Consider the following 20,950-nt stretch of genomic DNA (forward strand, 5'->3'; position numbering starts at 1 on the left):
CAGCAGTAAAGGAAAAAAAATACATATTTATCATCCCAAAGCACTATTTTGGCTTCCACTTTTGTTGGCATAAGTGTGAGCCATCCCATCTTGAAATGTTCTTGAAGTGCATGTAAAGTGACTCATCACTTGCCAGATTTTTGGAGGCTTTCAAAACATCCTCTGAGATAAACATATCAGTTTATGAAATATAAACAATACTTGCCTATTTTGGTAATCAGATGTGCTCAGCTAGTCCTCATGAAGGTTATGCATGGCAGTAAATGATTTCATACGATGCATAAGAACCCAAAGATTATTAATGCACTTAATTTTTTTGTTCACTTGATAGTTGTGGTACCTGCAAAACAAATGATGAGAAGGGATGATTTTTTGGTTTGTTTGTATGAGTGCATGAGTGAATTTTTGTCTTTTCCCTTAAGAATTTTGCATTGGAATCCAAGGGAGATGTTTAAAAAACCTAAATTACTACACATGCATGGAATGGGAAGTTTCAAAAATTGGGGGTATATAGATTTAAAGTAAGTGAAAGTGAAGTGAGAACCTAACCATCCGTTCTTGCACATCTATCAGTGTATCAAGATTTATCTGACTTACTTCATAACCATGATTTAAAAATGATCCTGTAGTGTTTTTCCACATAGAAGGTCACTAATTAACATGTAACAGGAGCCATAAGACATGTAAGAATATATTTATCTTCAGAGATTGCCTGTCAACTCACACTCATCAATAAGCTTACCTCCCTGGAAGGAAAAGGAAAATGAACACTACAAATATGTCAAGTTGGACACAGCTGACTGGCAAAAAATTAGTTATGGTGGTTTTTTTTTACCTTAAGTGTGATCACTAAAGGCATTGTCTATGCCTAAATGCTGTTCTCTGGTGTTTCTGTGCTGTTGTAGTCTTTCGTAGATGAGTACTGAATGATTCAAATACTGATGTCCCAAATGCATTTATCTGCAGTTAAAACTGCTTCTTCAGACACTTTTCTGGTAGCCCCTTGCATGTGGCAGTGGCGATACGACTGTCTCCAGCTGTCGTACTGTGTCTGTTAGAATTTGCCTACGGTGCTCTTGGCTTTTATTCCTTTGTGTCCTTTTGGAGATAGCAAACACTTCATGGTTTCTGTTCTCCAGCTGCTCTGTTTTTTTAAGACTAGGGCACACAGTTCAGGGTTCATCAGCCTTCACTTTCTAGTTGTAGGAGACCTATTACAGGAGGATGTGAGCTGGTGGCAGTGGTAGTTGGCTGAGCCAGTATGCTCTTAAAATGCTTCGACTTCTGTTTGTATGTTATGTGCTCCTTGGTTAGTAATACTAGCAGTAGAGCAGTTGCTGATGGAAGCTGCCTGCAGTCCAGTAGGCTTTTTTATCCGGTTAGCTTCCCCTCCTGCCTCTTCACAGGAATTGGTTAGAGAAGTCTGTCGCAGATTTTATCAGTTGTAGAAAACAGTTTGAACTGGGTGCTTGTAAGTAACCACATTATCAAAATAAATCCCACTCTTTCATGCCTATACCACAGCGTTATGGAATAATACTTGTGTTTATTATAAGATTTATCTTGGGAAAAAATAATTATATCCTTGATACACAAGCTAAGAAAATGGTTGCTCAGAGGCTGGAAATCTTACTGGATTCATCTGCAAGAGACAAAATATCAGATCAATGACCAAGTAAATCAAGGCAACATACTCTTAGAAGAAGCAGTCTTGGACCAAGCCACTATGCTTGAGTTGAGAAATGACAAGTTTTGTCTTACTGAATGTCAAAAACACTGTGGGTAGTTTTATGCTTTGGTTGCAGTTTCCAGTGAAGAGATCACTCCTAAAAATGGTGATTGCTTGTTTTAAAAGTTCTGTAAATCGATTTCTTGGTAGATAGACCACTCTACTTACAACCAAGACAAACTCCTTCACTTTTTCTGCAAAGTCTAATTAGATTATAGAACAGAAATACTACATCTGTAGGAAATGAGCAACAGATTACTTGTTTGCTCTTACTTCAGGCTGCCAAAAAATCAAATTTGGAGCAGATGACAAAAATTAAGAACACAAGAGCTGGTTGCAAAACATTAAACTCCTAAGAGGAGAAAAGAATTTGTGCAGTTTTCTTTAGCTGCATATACTTCTAGTTTAGAGGATGAAAACTAGGATTTGTCAGGCTTCTAAAGAAGCTTGAACTCAAAAGAGGAGACTGCATGTTCTGAAGAAACATCTGAGATCTGGGCTTTTAGCTGTGTCAGTTTTGCATGGTTAGCGTTTAGTCCTTTATAATAAAAGTTGCCTCCAAACATAAAGTCTTAATTTTCAGTTAACCAAATTTACAGCTTTAAGTATGATTCCTGTGTTAAACATTTACTAGCTTCGTGTTTGTAAAAGTTACTCAAGATTTAAATCAGTGGTTTGCTTTATGAAACTTGCTTTATTGTTTCCTCTTTTTTTTTTTCTTCATTTAATAGGATTTACCTACTTTTAACAAAAACAGTATATTTGTGATTCCTAACTCCTGAGCTCTATATACTTGTTCTCTTTTAGTGATTAGTATTTGGATGATTTGATGTCCACAGTATTTTTCTTTAGGGCTGATTCGTAGTTTAGAAATCCGCAGACCCAAGCAAATGTTACTTAACGCAGTTAATACTGTAACTGTATTAAAGCTACATGTACTTTTATTCCTTAGGTTTCTTAGCTCCTGTTAAGTGTAGTTTTCTGTGCTGCAGCTAGAGCCCTTCACAGGATGAAGTGTCCAATATTCATTGTCTAATGCAGTTACACATGAACTAGTCTTAGTTTGTGGTGCTGATTTTTTTTTTTTCCTTCCTTATTTCAGTCTTCCACTTAAATGCATCTCTTTTGGATGGGTCAGGCAAACATTTACCATGAAATTATACACCATCTTTTTTTTTTCTTTCCCTGTTATGTGGTTTTTTTTCATCTTTTGGAAAATTCCACTGCTTGAAACCACTTCTGTGCAAATAGACTTTATTTGGGATTTCATGTTTGGTTTATGCTAATTTAGATCCATGCAACTGCTTCACTGAGCAGTCCTACCTCATCTTGTATTGGCACTAGTGTTTGTGCAGCTGCTTAGTGATTTAGATCAGCTTGTGTTCTCCCTGATAAAGCGTCTTTCCATTCATCCACTGGTGACAATCACTACCGTCCATACAAGAGATGTGAGAGCACATGGCTGAGGGAAGATCAGGGCTTCCTCCTCCTTGTGATAGTTTTGTCTTAAATTTCTTAGAACTAGTATTGAAACTAAGCTTATTTAGTAGCTTTCCCAATCCTTTCTGTCCCAATGAAGCAGACTGACAGAGAAACATTACAACCTCACCTGGGAGCTGCATATACTAGCAAATGCAACACCTTATGCACATGGTGCAGCAGTTTTTTAATTCAGAATGTCCACTGACATTTAAAACATCTTAGATTGGAGCAAATTTCAGTGGGCTTACACTGAAATTGTTGGAACTGGGATGAAGTTACACACATCTTTAGTAGTTAAGTAATACTTACTGGAAATTAAATTATTTGGGGTTTTTCATCCTGGGTTGTTTTGGGTTGGTTTTGGATTGTTTTGTTTGCTGTTCTGTGTTTTTTGACTTGCAGAGTTGACCATTTAGAGTTCAGAAATTGAAGTCACCTGCAGTGAAAAAGAGATGCACGAGTTCTGGGAGGAGAGTTGACCACTTTGGAGCGCAGAGGTGTTCTGATAGCTCTAGGTTCTCACTTCCCGTGTCTGGTTCCAATATGCTCTGCAGCAGCCAGGCACTGCAATTTAAAGAGGGCTGATGCATTCTCCCAACATGAACCCAAGCATTCTCAGATCTGGCCAGTCTTTTGTTCCAGACTAGTAGTGTGCAGCCAAGTTGAAGGGCTGGGCAACACTCTGAGACAATGCAGACTTGAGCTTTTTTAATTGTCGTATTCCACAATTCACAGAGTCTTAATGGACTCTAATTTTGATTCTAAAGGTTTATGCTCAGACAAATTTGGGTAACGTTATATGGAACAATGCAAAGCAAATATTTAAGGATGCCTTTGTCAGTAATTAATTTAATGGTCAGATGTGCAGAGGTCTTTAACACCCTCAATATTTTGAAATGAGATAAACCTTCCTTAGCTGTGTTGAAAATGCTTCTTCTAATATAAATGAGTAGTAATCATCCTATGACAGTTAACTCGCCATGGAAAAATTCTGACTTAATGGTTTTACCTTGACACAATTTTTATAAGCAACTGAAAACTCATCTTACATTGGACAACTCCATTATCTAATGCTGCCACTTCAGTTTCTAAATGTCTGTTTTCCTTTTCTGAGGTTTTGATAAGAATAAACTGTAACTGTTTCCATGTCTATCAAACCTTAACTGTGTAGCTCTGTCACCAAAATGTAATATTCCTGAAACAAGTATCTCTTTGAAGGAAAAGGAGCAGGCATTGCATGACTCTCTGCTTTTTAGTAGCTTAATTTATTTTTATGTGAATTACAGTGTGAGAGATGCTCAGGGATCTAAAATAGGATGTCCAACTGGAAATAAGAAATCTCTACTAAATGGGCCTTCTTCTGTATGTGCTTATTAATCGCCATCAGAGCCTATTATGACATTTACTGGTATGGAGGAACTGACATGGGAAGCAGATAACTTGTGTAAATTGACTGTATGGTGGTTTTCTTTTGCAGTGCTGAGAGAAATTAACTCTCACTTGTTGGCTTAGTGAGCAAGTGGTTGTGTGTTTATTTTCTTATTTGTCTCAGCAGACATAGAAAAAGCATGTTGTGTGTGCCTGCAGATGTTTGGCTGCACTCCTTTTATCTGAGATTGACTGTTTCCCCTCAATATAATGGAAAATATGCTTATGTCCTATCTCTTCCTCACTTCCCATTGAAGACAGCCTGAGTCTCCTTTTGTCTTCAAGTAATTGGATCATTTGTCCATAAGACATTTGTATGAGAGATACTGCAACTTCTTAGTCTGATTTTGTTGCTTTCACTTAAATTGTCATTACCATGTATTGCTTGCCTCTTCTGAGCAATCATAAGGCTTTTATTTCTCCTTCCTCCCTTTCACTCTTCTTCTTTTGCACCCTTTCCTCTTCATTGCCCTACATTTTTACTGTTTCTGTGGGGAGTTCCATCACTCAGTCCAAGCATCCCATTAACTTTCCAGGAGAGGAGGCTGAATTGCCTCCTGTAAGTTATTATGACGTACTCGTATGTTTATGTCAATAGTTGTGTCAATTTCCCTGCACACAAACATGACATTAGTGACTTTGAATTTAAGTCATTCATATCCCAACAGTGCAGTGAGGTAACCATGTATATCATTACAGTCAAACTTTTTAGTTTTCAAGTTGATCCTTGCCTGTTTTCTAGTTATTGTTTGAGCAAAGCTACTTAAAATATGCATAACATTTTTTCTGAAGCATGATCATTCTTGGCAATCATAGAATCACGTAGGTTGGAAAAGATCTTTAAGATTGTCCATTCCAACCATTAACCAAACATGCTACCAAGTCCACCACTAGAGCATATCCCTGTGTGCCACATCTATATGTCTTTTAAATGCCTCGAAGGATGAAGACTCAGCCACCTCCCTGGGCAGCCCCTTTCAGTGCTTGACAACACTTTTCATGAAGAAATTGTTCCTGATATCCAGTCTAAACCTCCTCAGAGCAATTTGAGACTGTTTCCACTTGTCCTATTGCTTGTTACCTGGGAGAAGAGAGCAATCCCCACCTCACTACAACCTCCTTTCAGGTAATTGTAAAGGCTAAGGCCTTCTCTCAGCCTTCTTTTCCCTAGACTAGGTAATTCCCATTGCAGAGGAAACCAGAAGAGAGACTTTAAAAATTAGATGTTCATCATTTTATACTGTGTGCTCTTACACATTCTGTAGGAATACATAAGCACAATGAGTATGCAAAGAAAAATACTAGTTCTGCTTTGCCATTGTTGGCCCCATTATTGGGGCAGAAATACAAAAATCATGTTCAAATTACCTTCAATTCTGGAGTTCTCTTGTGAGAACAGTGGATTCTTATTCTTTAAGCTGGAGTCTAAAAATGCAACGTAGTGGTATAGTTGAAATGAAGCCCCTCGTAGTTATCTTTTTAACAAAGTATTGCAAGTGTGTAGCTTTCTACTTCAGGCTGGTTACTCAGTTTCCTTAACTTTAGTTTGTTTCTTAGAGGCAGAAGGAAGCTTTCTTTAAAAAGAAGTTTGTAGTGTTGCTCAACTGTCGTTAAGTTCAGAACAGTGGCACAAGAGTGCCACCAGCTGGTTTAATTAGGTGCATCTGTTAATGTTAAAGTACTAAAAAGTTATATGGCAAGGTATTTACCTACAACAGTCCTCAGTGTCTTGTCCTTTCGTTTTGATTTAGTTTACTGAGGCAAGTTACTCTGCTGTACATACCTTTATAATATTTACAAATTAGTTTTCTATTTACATATTACAACGATAAGACAAAATGCCCTAGAAGATCACCAGGTCATTTTCTTCTTACGCTTTCTACCTGGTTTTTGCTCACTATTAGTAAATTGATAGTGTAAAGAACATCTTTGGCACCTTTCATACTCTATTGTACAGTTTTCCAACCTTGCATGCAGATATTTTGAGCCCTTATTTTAAAATTAGAGAAACTGCATACAAGTACCTTGAGTCCTGTGTCCAGTTCTGGGCCCCTCAATTCAAGAGAGATGTTGAGGTGTTGGAACGTGTCCAGAGAAGGGTGATAAAGCTGGTGAGACACCTGGAACACAGCCCTGTGAGGAGAGGCTGAGGGAGCTGGGGTTGTTTAGCCTGGAGAAGAGGAGGCTCAGGGGAGACCTCACTGCTGTCTACAAGTACCTGAAGGGAGGCTGTAGCCAGGTGGGAATTGGTCTCTTCTGCCAGGCAAGCAGCAGCAGAACAAGGGGTCACAGCCTCAAGTTGTGCTGGGGGAGGTCTAGGCTGGATGTTAGGAGGAAGTTCTTCACAGAGAGAGTGATTTGCCATTGGAATGTGCTGCCCAGAGAGGTGGTGGAGTCACTGTCCCTGAAGGTGTTCAGGACAAGCCTGGCTGAGGCACTTAGTGCCATGGTCTAGTTGATTGGCTAGGGCTGGGTGCTAGGTTGGACTGGATGATCTTGGAGATCTCTTCCAATGTGATTGATTCTATGATTCTAAGTCTTGTCTCTTCGCAATGAGATTGAATCTTTCTAAACTTGTCTCACTTCCATACTAAGTGATAATCAGGTCACTGAATGGTAAGGCTTGGAAGGGAACTTTGAAGATCATCCAGTTCAACCCTGTTGCTACAGCAAAATCACCTAAAGTAACGCCCAGGAACACATCTAGATGGGTTTTGAATACCTGCAGAGATGGGAACTCCACAACCACTCTGAGCAGCCTCTTTCAGTGCTATGCCACCCTCAAAGTGAAGGTTTTTTTCCTTATGTTTACATGGAACCTTCTGTGTTCCAATTTGTGTCCATTGCCCTTGTGTTGTCACTGAACACCAGTAAGAAGAGTCCAGTTCCATCCTTCTGACATTTATCCTTTTAGACATTTATAAGGTAGATGTTCCAGTCCCTTTGTCATCTTGATGGCTCTGTGATGGGCACTTGCAGCAGCACAGCCTTCTGGAGTGTCAGCCACACCTCCCAGTTCTGTATTGTCAGCACACCTGCTGGAAGTACTCTCTGACCCTTTTTTCAGGCCATTGATGAAGATACTGACCAGGAATGGACCCAGTACTGATCTCCATCGTTACTGATGTGTAACAAGAAAATGGATCAACGTTCAATATGGTTCTGGTTGTTAAGGTCTTACAAAAATGTGCAGATAGAGTTGAATAAAGGAGGCAATGTGGCTTGTTACTTGGGAGCTGGAGGCTTGCTGCGGCTGTGAGATAGGCCTCCTGGTTTGTGTCTTCTAGATCCTAGCTAGATTGCTGAGGTTATCACTTCTTCTAAAAAGATCTTCTTAAAATCCACTCAGTGATTATTGCCTACAAAAAATAATTCTGATATGTTTAGTAATTCAGTGTTAGTTGAAAAATAATTTCAGGTGTTGGTGGTTGTGTCATGGTTTTTTTGGGAGGTTGTGTTGGCTGGTTTTGTGTGTGTGTTTGTAAAAAAGATTTTTGCAACAAGCAGCTACTTTGTATGTAAGAAGAGTGTTGAGTTGTTCTGAAAACACTGAAATGTGATATCCAACAGCTGGCCCAAGGAGTTCTGGTATTTGGGTCTGAAGATAATGGATGTTACATTCCTGTCTTCAAAGAAAGGACATAGGAAATCTCTGAAGTCTGAAACATAATTTGAAGCAAGACTTTATTCCATGTTTTTATAAACATCAAGACAAGTTGCTGCTGCTGAATGAACTGCACATGAAAACTGTTTTAATTGTTTTGTCCTAGCAGCATCTAGAACTTTTAAATGTTAATGTTAGTTTTAGTGAAGTCTAGTTTTCCATACTTTATTATCTGTACCAGCTAGAATTCATTATGGAGACATTAGTAGGCTTGTTTATACTCTGCTTGGGGTTTTTTGGTTAATTTTGATATTTTTGTCATCAGACCTCGTTTTCTAAGGTAACACTGTTCCTGTACTTTATAGTTTTGTGTACAGCTATTTAGAAGTCTATTGCAAAAGTTATACATTTTATTTTATAGAATATGAATCTTCTGCTCAGCATTTCTTTTCTAGCGTTTTGAGGATTTTTTTTCATTTTAAAAAAGCATTACTATTTTTAACATGACTTGGAATATTTCCTTCTGGGAGCTGTAGTAGAAAGAAGTCATTGTTGCACTGTCTGCTTATACTTCTTGTGTAAAATGAATGAAAACCATATTTTTCTCTATCCAGGTCTTTTGAAGTAAACTTCATTCAAAGTCTACAGCTTCATATTGTGAGGAACCACTTAGGTACTCAAAAGAAGCAATTTTGATGCAAAAAGTAGTTGCAAGTCTATTGGATACCTGATGGTGGGCTTCATATTTTTTAAGGGAAGGAATAATATGATGATTATAAAGAAATAAAGTTAGTGAGGGCAGTCACCAGAATAGCTAGTGTTATGACCTGCCCAGGTGTACTATTGTCAAGTCTTGAGGCACAGTTTATAGTAACAGATTTGTCACTTAATCATTGTGGAAAGTGCAATCTACCCAATTTGATGATGTAGCAAGGAAGAAAATATCTGTTGATGGTAGTGGCAGTGTTAGATTGACTGGGAATCGTAAGTTGAGTCTGAATCTCATGCATCATTTAAAATCTCAAAGCGTAAGTGCTCACAGGATCACAGGCTGTTAGGGGTTGAAAGGGACTCAAGGAGATCATCGACTCCAAGACTCCAACCCCCCTGCCATAGCAGGACAATACTGTCTAACACAGATTGAACAGCACCAGAAGTGACAAAATGGTTTTGCAGATCCTCTTTTAGTAGAAAATTTCAACATCTGCCAATGCCTTTGAAGTGAATTTTCCTTATGTACAATGGAAATAACTTTGGTAATTTTTTTTCATTTGCACTAATTTTGCATTAACTCTTTATTAACAAAAAAACCCAAACAAACAAAGAAACAAAAAAAACCCTAAAACACCACAAACAACCAAATACCAACAAACAATCAAAACAAAACAAGGTAAAAAAATACACAAATACCCCAAACCAACCTTATGAGAAGATCTGGTTGTAACTGATGACTGAATTTTAGTAGGAAAGCTATCCCATGCCTGCAAAAGTACAACTTCTGGTAGAAGTAAAAATTAGCTTTGAACTGTGATGTTATATACTATTTAGACTTGCAGCCTTAGTTAAGTGCTGCCCCAGAAATATGTGATCTTTCAGAGAATCTGGTAAATGAGTTAGGCATTGAGTCTTTGACTCTGTAACTCATGTTGAGTAAACTTCTCTGAGTATTTTACCGAGTGCAGCAGTAGTCTTCCAACACTGTTACAACCTAACTTTTGTATAACTCCAATCTCAGTATAAAGAACTGGAAGTTTTTACCTTCTCTGAAGCTTTTGTCAAATTCAGAAACTTTCATGGTGTTTCAAAGTACTTACACCTTCCAAAGATGTTTTAATATTCTGGTTGCATGACAAGTTTTAAAAGATTTATAGTGAAAATGGTCATTCTGAGAAATTGTGGCTGTGTGCTCTGGAGCTTACTTGCTTACTGCAAGAGGATATGAAAATGCATGTCGTTGTGGGGATGGACAGACACACAGACTAACACACACAAAAATTTGTGTGATTGGAATTGTTTTTATGTCCTAAATGTGCCTAATGTGATGCATTGGGAGAGAGACAACTTTGTTGCCAGGAGACAAGTTCTCATTGTGATGGTTGCAGGTGGAAGGAGAGCAGATGTTTTTCATGGTAAACAGCTAGAAACGTCTACCTAGGAGTAATTAGTGTTTTGGTTTTGTTTTGCTGGATTTCGTTGATGATACTTTTAGTCTGTGAAAGTACCTGGGGCAGAGAAGTAGGTTAACTTACTTGGAAAGATCATGCATTTGATTTGTCAGAGATTTGAGACATAGACACAAAATTTGAACTCCAGAAGAAGAGAGGCAGAGTAGGCTGTTTTTTATCCTCTGTGTGGTCCAGTGTGGCTATTTTGATCCTCTGTGTGGTCCAGTGTAATTGTAGTATCTTTAGGAAAAGTAACAAACTATTTATCTTTTCCCGAACAATGGAATATTGCTAGGAGCCTGTATTAAAGGACAACATCTGTTCACCTCAGAGGTTGATCCTTGAGCTGAAGTCTTTCCTTTGAAATAGCCAAATGCTTCAAACCACCATTGTTCTAAAATTAAACTTTTTTTCTCTTTCTCCACTGGTTTATGCAGGCCAGATATGTTTAAAATGTGCACATAGTTGTTGTCTAGCCAAGCTGTAATTCCTAGAACTTGGGCCTTCCTCTTGCTTTGCTACTTCTGCTCATTTTAACTTCTGGTTATCTGCAGTGCTGCAGAATGTTATGCAGTAGGAAGGAGCCTTGCACAAAAGGTGTCTGACAAACAACTGTTCTGTTGTCTTCCTGTTTCTAGGCATATATCTGCAGCTCAGATTCACAGAGGTAGTTGCCATCACAGTGTTTTTTTCACATTTTACTGGCCAACAACTGTTCCTATGAAACACCAACATTCTTGATTTCTGAATGATGTTTCTGTGGTTATCTGTTGTCATATTTTGCTGTGGGGCTGAAAAGCACGCAGTATTAGCAAAGTCCTCAGTTGTTGTTGTTTTGTAAGTAATTTATGGCATTTCCATTTCTGGATAGCATAAAAGATCCTTAGTGGGGAAAAGTTCTGCTCTACTTAAAATGCAAGATGGCAACAACTCTAAATGATGAATGATAGGAATAAGGTTAGACTATCTGCCTTGAGTTTCTCTGTAGAAGTATTCTCCATTAAGTAGTATTTCCTTTAAGGAGAGATCTTGTATCCCCTCCTTTGTCCTGATGCTATTGTTAACTGGTAGGCTAAGGAGAGAAGGTGGCTAAACCCTGAGGAAGAGGCTGCAAATGTACATTGTAATGTTCTTTCTAGTGCAGTGCTCTATTCACCAAGAAAAAGTGAATCCATGTTAATTGGAATTAATTTCAGAGTAAAAATGCATACAATAGAATCATAAAACCAGGATCAGTCTACCTTCAAGTGAAGCAAAGCTGCATTATTCACCAGCAATGTTGGCATTACCTCAGGCTTGCTCAGACTGAGTGACCTGTTCTTCAAATGACAGTCTTTCTTGTACCACTGAAGGTCCTGGAAATCCTACGTGTGTAGAAAATGCAGAATGTATTAGTTCATCGCTCCCAGATGATGTGGTTGTGTGTCAGAAAATCTATTTGAGCATTGTGTACAACTGTAAACTATGCACATTTTCATTATACCAGATCCTGCATCACAAAGCTCTCATCAGCATGTGGTTGAGGTGTGAAAAAGTCATTACTCGGCAGCACTGCTATGTTTCTGAAACATAGAATGCAGACACAGATGGTGATTAATTGGCAAGCAGAAAAATCTTCAGTCTATAGCATGCAACCTTTGTCTGTATTAGTGGCAAAGTACCAGGTGGAGCTCAGACTGGAGCCTTGGTTTTGCTTCAGATACTATGTAGAGTCTTTTTTGAGCTGTAACTTTTAAAGCCTGCTAGAGATGCATAGTCAGTCATCCCAGGATATGGCAGCCACATTAAGTAAACTCACCCTGCAAGAACTGTATACACCGAGCTCTAGACATGGTCTCTTCAGGAGACTGCACGTTACTGCATCTCCAAAGAGGAGATACTGTCTGTGCTGCTAATGATTAAACAAGAGCAAAGGAGGCTGCTCAGTTGTCGTGCTACATTCTATATAGTGTTGGAACAGTTGACACAAATAAGGCTGAGACAGATGCAGCCACTTGGAACAGAATTTGCAGTTCAGTGGTGGTTCACAGGAGATATCCTTAATGCTCTTGTCAAGTTCCACAGTGTTAGCCTGATTTCCTTAGACTTGTGGTCATGTTGTTCTGCAAATTCCTATGGGCTGATCATTTCATTGTTTGTCTGTGGCAGATACTGGAGTCACTATTAACTGTCATTAACTGATTTTTGCCTTTTGAGAAGTCCTTCTCTGATGGTTTTTACTGACTTTCTTCCCCTTTTAAAATAGATTAATTTTGTTTTCAACTACTTTCTTTTCTGAGAGAAATACATTTACTTTCAAATTCTTGTATTATATAATTTTGGACTGTACAAAACGAGACACTCCAGTCCTTGGTTGGTGGTTATGTTTGTTTATTTTTTGAAGTAATTGTAAGTCACGTTTGGATTGTTATTATTATGGTAACATCTTTTTCTTTACCTATGGAAACAGCAGGCAGCATAGAAAGGATGAAACCAGTCCCTTGTCTTCAGGATGTCCAGTTTTTAGTGGCTTTATATTTGCTAATGGAAGTAGAATGTTGAGCTTTAGAAGGCTGAATAGGATTTTGAAAGCATTTTAGGTGCATGTTTCCTTGCTTTTGTAGTTCTAAATGTCTTTAAAAATGAGTTCTCTTGCAGAAAAGAAACCAGTAGTGGGTAAGTAAACCTTTTCCCTAATTCTGTACTGTAACACTTCGTACAGGGGAGGATTAAAACAGCATCCTCTGTTAGCACAACTGCTTTTATACCAGTGTGTTAGGCTTGTAGTATTTGCTAATGTTCATGTGTTTATGGGAGGGAAATAAAGTAATGGTGCAGGATTTTTTTTCCTTAACTCTACTTTATCTTCTGAAATCAAGACACTATAAAATTACTATACTGACTTCTTTTGACTGATGTTCTTTCTCTTTCTTTCTGCACAAGCACTCCTATTTGGACAGGGAAACCTCCCTTCTTCTGAGAAACATTGCAGGAAAGCCTTCTCATTTGCTGACCAAGGTGATGCTTCTTCTTTCCACCTGTATGTGACTATTTCTATGTAGAAGGAATGCTTTTGTGTGCTATGCTACTCCCCTCCCCACCCCGCCCTTTCCTGGAACTTGTGCATTTACTTACATTATTTTCTTGATTGTCCAAAGTGCTGTACTCTTAAAGGCTTAATTTTATTGTTTGTTTTTGCAGATTAAAGTTTTCAAGTTCTGACAAATAATAGCCATGTCAGCAGGTAAAATGCCTTAGCTGAAAATGAAATGTGTACTGAGCTAGAAGTTCTTTTTTTTTCCCTATTCCTACTTTAAAAAAAAAAAATTAAAAAAATCACAACTGGAAAATATTTAGAAGTATTTAGTACTGTTAAAAGGTAGTAGTATCCTTAAAATAAGTCAATTTCTGTACAAGTTCTGACAAACTGGTAGTAATTAGTGGGAGTGTTTCTTAAAGTTGATGTGATGGTTTGGGTGTTCCCTGCCCCCACACACTTTAGAAATCACCCAGGCTAGGCTCAGCCAGCTCTGGAAATATAAATGAAGCTTATATATATATTTACAGCTAGCACAATATACAAGCAGATATTTACAGTACATACAGTTATATACAGAAATATACAAGATAAAAGGTAATACAGAAACACAACTCCCCTCCCAAAAGGGAGGGGAGCCTCAGGAGGGGCTCTCAACCACCCCTTCACCTTCCCCCTACCCTCTCAACCTTACCCCATCCCAAGGAAGAACAGAGGTTCAGCCAGGCGGATAGGAAGCAAAGTGGATTAGTCCAAAATGGAGGGTGAGGTTAGAGAGTAAGAAGCAGCTCAGCCAGCAGCCCAAGTGAGAGTGGTTATCTATGTTTTTATTTCTTGCTCCTATACATCTCAGCAAGCCTATGAGAGAAGTAGACATCACCACTGTTTTCTTTCCACAGCCTGTAATCTAGTTCTTCTCACCAAAACATTCTAGCCTGCTTCAAACTAGCACAGTTAAGTTTTGAGTACTGTCTTGATATAATGTGTGGAGAACATCTTTGTAAGACAGTGGTCTAATGAGCCAGGTATGTACAAATCCTGGTTATGAATTAATTTTCTGTAGAGGAAAAAGGTCAATAACACACTAAGAGTGCACAGATTGCCATTCAGTTTAAGAATTACATTTTCTAGACGTATTTCCTTTTGAAACTATGGTTTCAAAGGAGGAAGGATGGAAAAGTGTACTGGAAATGAATAATCATTATTAATTTCTGTATGTAATTTATTAATGTTAAAAAAATTGGGAAAATTCCCCAAAATTCTTTGGATTTTCAGTCGACAGGAAGTAGTTGCACAAAATTAAACAGTTTAAACAATCAAAACCTGGAAAAGGAAGAATTATAACTATATTCATGGAGTCTCAGCATTAACTCTAGCATATGTACTCATGATGTTTTTAGTCGCTGAGTAAGTCTCCTGTATCAAAGATGCTTTCAAACTTACAATAATGATCCCAGAGCTTGGTTGATTGCAAATAGATTAACACCAGCTGTGGCACAGACAGAAACCATGATTTTCTCTTTCATCTCCTTATGTTTTCATATCCTTCCTTATGATTGTTCAGATATGGGAGGAGGGTTGGTTACCATATGGAACTTTAAAAAGGCATAAAATATTAACCATTATGGACTTAATGATCTTTTAAGGCTTTTCAACCTAAATAATTCTATGATTCTGTAAAGTTCATTGCGTCATATGACCATAGACAACCTTATATCAGTGATTCTATTAGACTTCCAAGTTTAATGATTAGATTTATAAATCTTTGTTTTGGATTATTAGACTTTGTAGCCCTTTGAGTCATGTGCTTTTGATGGGCTTGCTGATGTTCTGAGGGTAGTGTTGTTGACAGCTTAGGACTGTCTCAGTACAGAACAGCTCAGTACAGCTGTGTTAGACTACTGAGCCCAGAGTTCTGGTGGAAATACTTGCTAGTTCGCTTCTGGCCTGCTGCAGAAGGAAATCTCTTCAGTAGAATAATGAAATGGAAGACCACTTTACTACTTAAAGCTGCTGTAACATAAGCTCCAATGTGGGAGGGAGAAAAAGTCCTAAGAAATGGGCTTTTCCTTGCAATTGATATTAGAGAAAAGATATTACATCAGTTAACTGCAGGACCATGCTGAAGCTCTATGCTGGGTGCTAGGTTGGACTGGATGATCTTGGAGGTCTCTTCCAACCTGATTGATTCTATGGTGTAACTGGTGTCTCTGGCATTTCACCTATTTCTTATTGTCTTACTGATTGTTGTATTCTTCCCCCTCTTTGATCTGTTTACCTTTTATAGTGACATTAGAGCCACTTTATGAGAATGACAACACTATATCTGTTCTCTAGTAATGTAACTAATTGTGAAAATTCTAGTCATGGAGTAGACACCTTCTGCATTACAGCCATGCACAAACACAGTTCCTGTCTCAGCACAGGGCAGATCTCAGCACAGAAAACGATCCGTTCATTGTGGTGGTCTCTTCATTTTAAACTTATAGAATCATAGAATCAACCAGGTTGGAAGAGACCTCCAAGATCATCCAGTCCAACCTATCCGCCAGCCCTAGCTAATCAACTAGACCATGGCACTAAGTGCCTCAGCCAGGCTTTTCTTGAAGGCCTCCAGGGACGGTGCCTCCACCACCTCCCTGGGCAGCCCATTCCAACGCCAATCACTCTCTCTGTCAAGAACTTCCTCCTAACATCCAGCCTATACTTTCCCCAGCACAACTTGAGACTGTATCATCTTGTTCTATTGCTGGTTGCCTGGGAGAAGAGGCCATCCCCCACCTGGCTACAATGTCCCTTCAGTTCCATATGTTGTTGTTCATATAGCATTCAAATAGATTTCTTGAAAACGGAAAGAAGCAAAAGCATCAGTCAGAGGTTACTGACTATTGAAAATAAAGCAATGTATATTTAAAGTCAAATCTATAAACTTTTTTCCCTATAGGGCTGGAATTTACCCAAAAAATGAATACTGAAACCTAAACTTATGGCTGTGAAATACAGAACACATGCAGATAATTCTCTCAAATATATCCCAACTTAGGACATGGAAATAGGAAATGTATCATGGTAGATTTTGAAGTTACCATTTCTTCTACCTTTTCTGATGCATGTGAAGCTGAACTACGCCAGATAATGGTGATTTTTAAATGGTGTCATGTTTCACATATGTATGTAATCATCTGGAGAAAAGGAATCATGTTACACCTTCTCTTCTCAAATACCTAGTGCTTCCTTCTTAGTGATCTGAAATGAGTGTTGATTCCCATGTTTTGTAGATTATGGTTACTACACCCTTCCGTTGTGAAGTTTGCTTCACGCGTCTTAGGTCGATCTGATTCACATATGCTCGAGCTTTCTTGAATGCAGCATCTGTTTGAAATGTTTCCAATGCCATTTAAAAATACAGCAGTTGATTCCTAACCTGACAAGGATGTTAGCACAGTTTGAAAACTCCAGCCTCTTACAGGCAGTTCTGGAAGAAGTTTTGATGGCCATAACTGGAAACCACAACAGTTATGTAGGTGGTTAGCACCAGGGTTACGCTGTTAAACAGCCTGCGTTCTCAGATGTGTTTCTGCTCTGTTCTGCCTGTCAGTTGAGCTTTTTGTCCAGCTGAAACTCTTACAAATCAGTCTTAATGCCTCATTTTATGTTGCCGTCTTCTTTCCCCACTCAGACTTCCTTACTGTGGTTTCTAAGGCCTGTTCTCCCTCTTGAGTTGTTTGTGGTTTTATTTGTTTGGTTTCTGTTGTTTTGGGGTTTCTTCATTGTTGGGTTTTGGGCTGTTTTATTTCCTCTCCTCTTTCTTACTTTGTCCTGGTCCCAGATCTGGTACCTTTTCTCATGTAACTGTTGGCTTTAGTTAGTCTCAGTGAAAAACCTGACCTCAAACCATAAGACAGGTCCTGTTCAGAGGAAAGCAGGAGATGATTTGGTGCAGCTGTTGCTTTGAGAGTAAAGAGCCATCAAAATACCCTGAAAATGCATGGTTTAGGTCTTGTTTGTTTTCTTACTTTCTACAGCTTTGTCAAATCTACTTTGAGTAGTATTTCAAGGGGACAGCAGAATCTGCGTCCCTGCTGAGTAAGATTCTGTTCTGTGTACCCTGAAGCACACATTCAAACCAGAATGAAGTCTAGTTGGAGGCCATTAGCCAGTGGTGTACCCCAGACATCAATACTAGGTTCAATACTTTTAAACGTTTTCATTAATGATCTGGACGATGAGGCAAATGCAAAACCTAATTTTGGTCTCAGATTAAGTTCCCTACCTCTGGCTCCCACCAAAACCGGCTCCTCAGCACTGATCTCTTGGCTCCAGCTTGTCTTGGGCTGCCCAGTTTGAGCATTGCTCCAGTGCACCCTCCCTTTCTCTCAACCCTAACCCTATAGACAAACTCTTGATGTATGGGATGGATAAGAGTGAGGTGAAAATTGATTTGTTGGGCCCAGAGGTAGATGACTGATGGCACCAAGTCAAGTTGGAAGCTAGTAACTAGTATTGTACCCCAGGGGTCCAGTCCTTTTTTAACATCTTTATTACTGACCTTGATGATGGGGCAGAGTGATGACACTGAACTGGCTGTGACACCAGTGAGTCATGCTGCTACTCAGAGGGACCTCAACAGGATGAAGAAATGGATTGGCAGGAAGCTCATGAATTTCAGCAGTGACACATGTAAAGTCCTTCACCTGTGGAGGAGCAAATCTATGTGTGAGTCCATGCTGTGGACCACCCAGCTGGAAAGCAGCTTGGCAGAAAAGTGCCTAGAGGTCCTGGTGGACACCAAGACCAAGAGCCATCAGTGTGCACTTGCAGCAAAAAAGGCTAATGGTATCTTGGGCTGCACTGGGGAGATGTAATGGAGGATATTAATTAATGCAAGATGGGATTTTTTTCCAAATTAATATTGTTTATTAATTTTGAACTTCAGGACTCTGTCACCACCTGCTCAGTAAATTTTAGTAATAATTGGTTCTGTGCAACAGTCATGGAAACATTATACAAAGGAATAATTGGAACTAGAACAAATAACTGACAATAATACCACATTAAATTCAGTTGAACTGGAAGAGAAGTTCTTGTGGGTTGGCCCTGCTGGGGTCTGGGACTGTGATTGTGCACAAGATCCTGAACTCCACCATCTCCTGGTTACTGCAACCAAGGCTGGCCTCAACCTTCACTACTTCAACCAGATCCTCCTTGTTAGTGAGTATTAGGTCTAGCAGTGCTCCTGTCCTAGTTGGCTCATGCACCGTTTGCATCAAGAGGTTTTCATCAGTGCTTGTCTTTCTGCTCTGTTAATTTTCAACCAGATCAGCTTCCTGACTGAAGTGTCTGCTTGGCCAGAGCAGCACTATGGCTGCTCTAATTGAGAAGTGATGCTATGCAAGGTGTACCAGCCATAGCAGGGACATAGATGCTACTTGCAAAAGCACAGTCTAGGCAACAGTCCTTCCATTGATGTGCATGTTTATGGCAACCTCACTCACACCACTATTACTAGAAGGATTTCCTAGCACAGGGGAAATAAATACCTAAGTTAAATGTGATCAAACTGTGTGACCTGGCCTTGCTAATTTGTGGTGTTGAATAGTTTACAGTTGCAGTCAGATGCTTCTGCCTCCTGTTACGTTTCTTGGTGTGCAACAAAGTGTTGTGCTTAGTACAAACTGATGGATTGCACATACTGTGTACTGTTGACCAGTTGCTCTGGTTCCATGTATGGGGGAGGAGAGAGCCTGCGTTTGTACCTGAGTGCAGTGTTAGGATGGTTTCAGTGGGAAGGATGTGTGGATGACTTCTTGGGCCGTTAGGAGAGAAATAGGAAAAATGATGGGGTTTGAAGAATTACGTGTTTACTAAATTAATCAGATATTTCTTCCTCTTGCTCCGGTGGAACATCCTTCACTGCAGCAGTGGCCCGAATCCTAACTATAAAGCAAGCCTTAAATAACTTACAAACCTTGACTACTATGTGCCTTCCAATTACTATTGGACTTAGACATTAGAAAATAGAAATTAAAAATAATTATTAGAATTAGACATTTCTAATTCTTGCTTCCTTCTGTGCATTCCCAGTAAGTAGATTCAGACCTCTTGCAGAATTAAACCAGTTGTTATTTTTATAATTGTAGTTCTTTTGGTTTGTTTCTCTACATTTAAGCTGACTTTGTTAAACTTGAGTATAAAGCTTGATCTCTAGACCACATTAAATTTGAGTGGAGAAATGAAAAGGCATTCAAATAATAAATCCTTGAAATCTTTATTCTAAAAAGTGCTTTAGGGAAAGATGGATTTTAAACTTTGAGATAACAAAGATATTCTAGTGTGTTTGCTCAAGTACATGAGAGGCTCTTGGCTGATGCCTTGTTACCTGCTGTCTTGTTGCTGCTTGTGTCTGTGTGCTGTAATTGTAAAGTGCTGCTGCCAGGGTTTTCTACAGATAGTTGTGCTGCACCAGGTGTACAGTGAAATGGGGTGGAAAATTGTGTGCCTTCCTTTAGTGAAGAGCAAACCCAAATGTGCTGTCAACCTTTGTACAGCAATAAAGCTTTATGGTTGGGTTAATGAGCAGCTTTTTGAAACCATAAATTACCGTTTCTCAAACTGTATGATAATAAAGTCTTCTCTTCTTGCTGATTTCGTAGTGTGCAGATGCAGATCAAACTTACAAGTATTTAAATCCTTGATTTTTAGTAATAGTTTATTTCTGAAAATGGACTGGTTAATGCTAAGGAAGAATATTTTGGAGTTCCAAAGTATGTTTTAAATCTAAATGATTCTTGGTATCATGGCACTGTTTGTTTTTAATAGAATGCTACTCTGACTTAACCTTTCCAAGCAATATGACACTGTCTTTATAGTGCATAAAAAGTCATAGTTCCCTGTAGACTAATAAAATCCTACGTTCCTAGGTAATTGAGTTCCAAGATAGTGTTTCATGCTCACATTATTTCTGCTCACGTCAACTTATTGGTTCATTTTATTGAAAAGAATTATGTACTCACAAGGCAGCCTATTGTTTTCTCTAGCTGATGTTTTTTCCAGTGCATAGTATAGTCACAGGTGTGAGGGAGCAAAACCTCTGGAGCACAAGTAGCACAGGGAACACCCTTTAGCAGCAATTCACTGGGAAGTGGAAAACTTGAGCTCTGTAGATTTCAGGTAGTTGAATCTCTTAGAAGAGGAGCAGCCACCTAAACACATGGTAAAGAAGCCATAAATTGCATCATACAGAGAAACAACTCATAACAAAGTGTCTGCAGCATGCTGAGTGTTGTGATGCACTGTGCTACTTCTGACCAGAGAATAATCTCATTTTTTTCTTTTCTAAGCAGATTTCATATTTTGTAGGGGAAGTATATGCTTATTTAATATGTTTGCTGTTTTATTTAATTATGATGCTTTCAGATACTGGCTGCGATGAGCATCCACAATGTAAGAGTTCTAAAATGTAAAACCTACATATGGCATCGTAAAAAAAAAATAGTTACTTGGTTATCTGTGTATTTGAAATCCAC

The 20,950-nt window shown here is 38.8% G+C and overlaps 1 protein-coding gene across 1 annotated transcript in view; it reads left to right on the forward strand.

Annotated features, from left to right (window-relative positions):
* RAPH1 (Ras association (RalGDS/AF-6) and pleckstrin homology domains 1) overlaps nucleotides 1-20,950 on the forward strand; it is a 98,119-nt gene that overhangs the window by 51,159 nt on the left and 26,010 nt on the right.

Source organism: Pogoniulus pusillus, chromosome 2 (assembly GCF_015220805.1).
Source record: "Pogoniulus pusillus isolate bPogPus1 chromosome 2, bPogPus1.pri, whole genome shotgun sequence".
NCBI lineage: Eukaryota > Metazoa > Chordata > Aves > Piciformes > Lybiidae > Pogoniulus > Pogoniulus pusillus.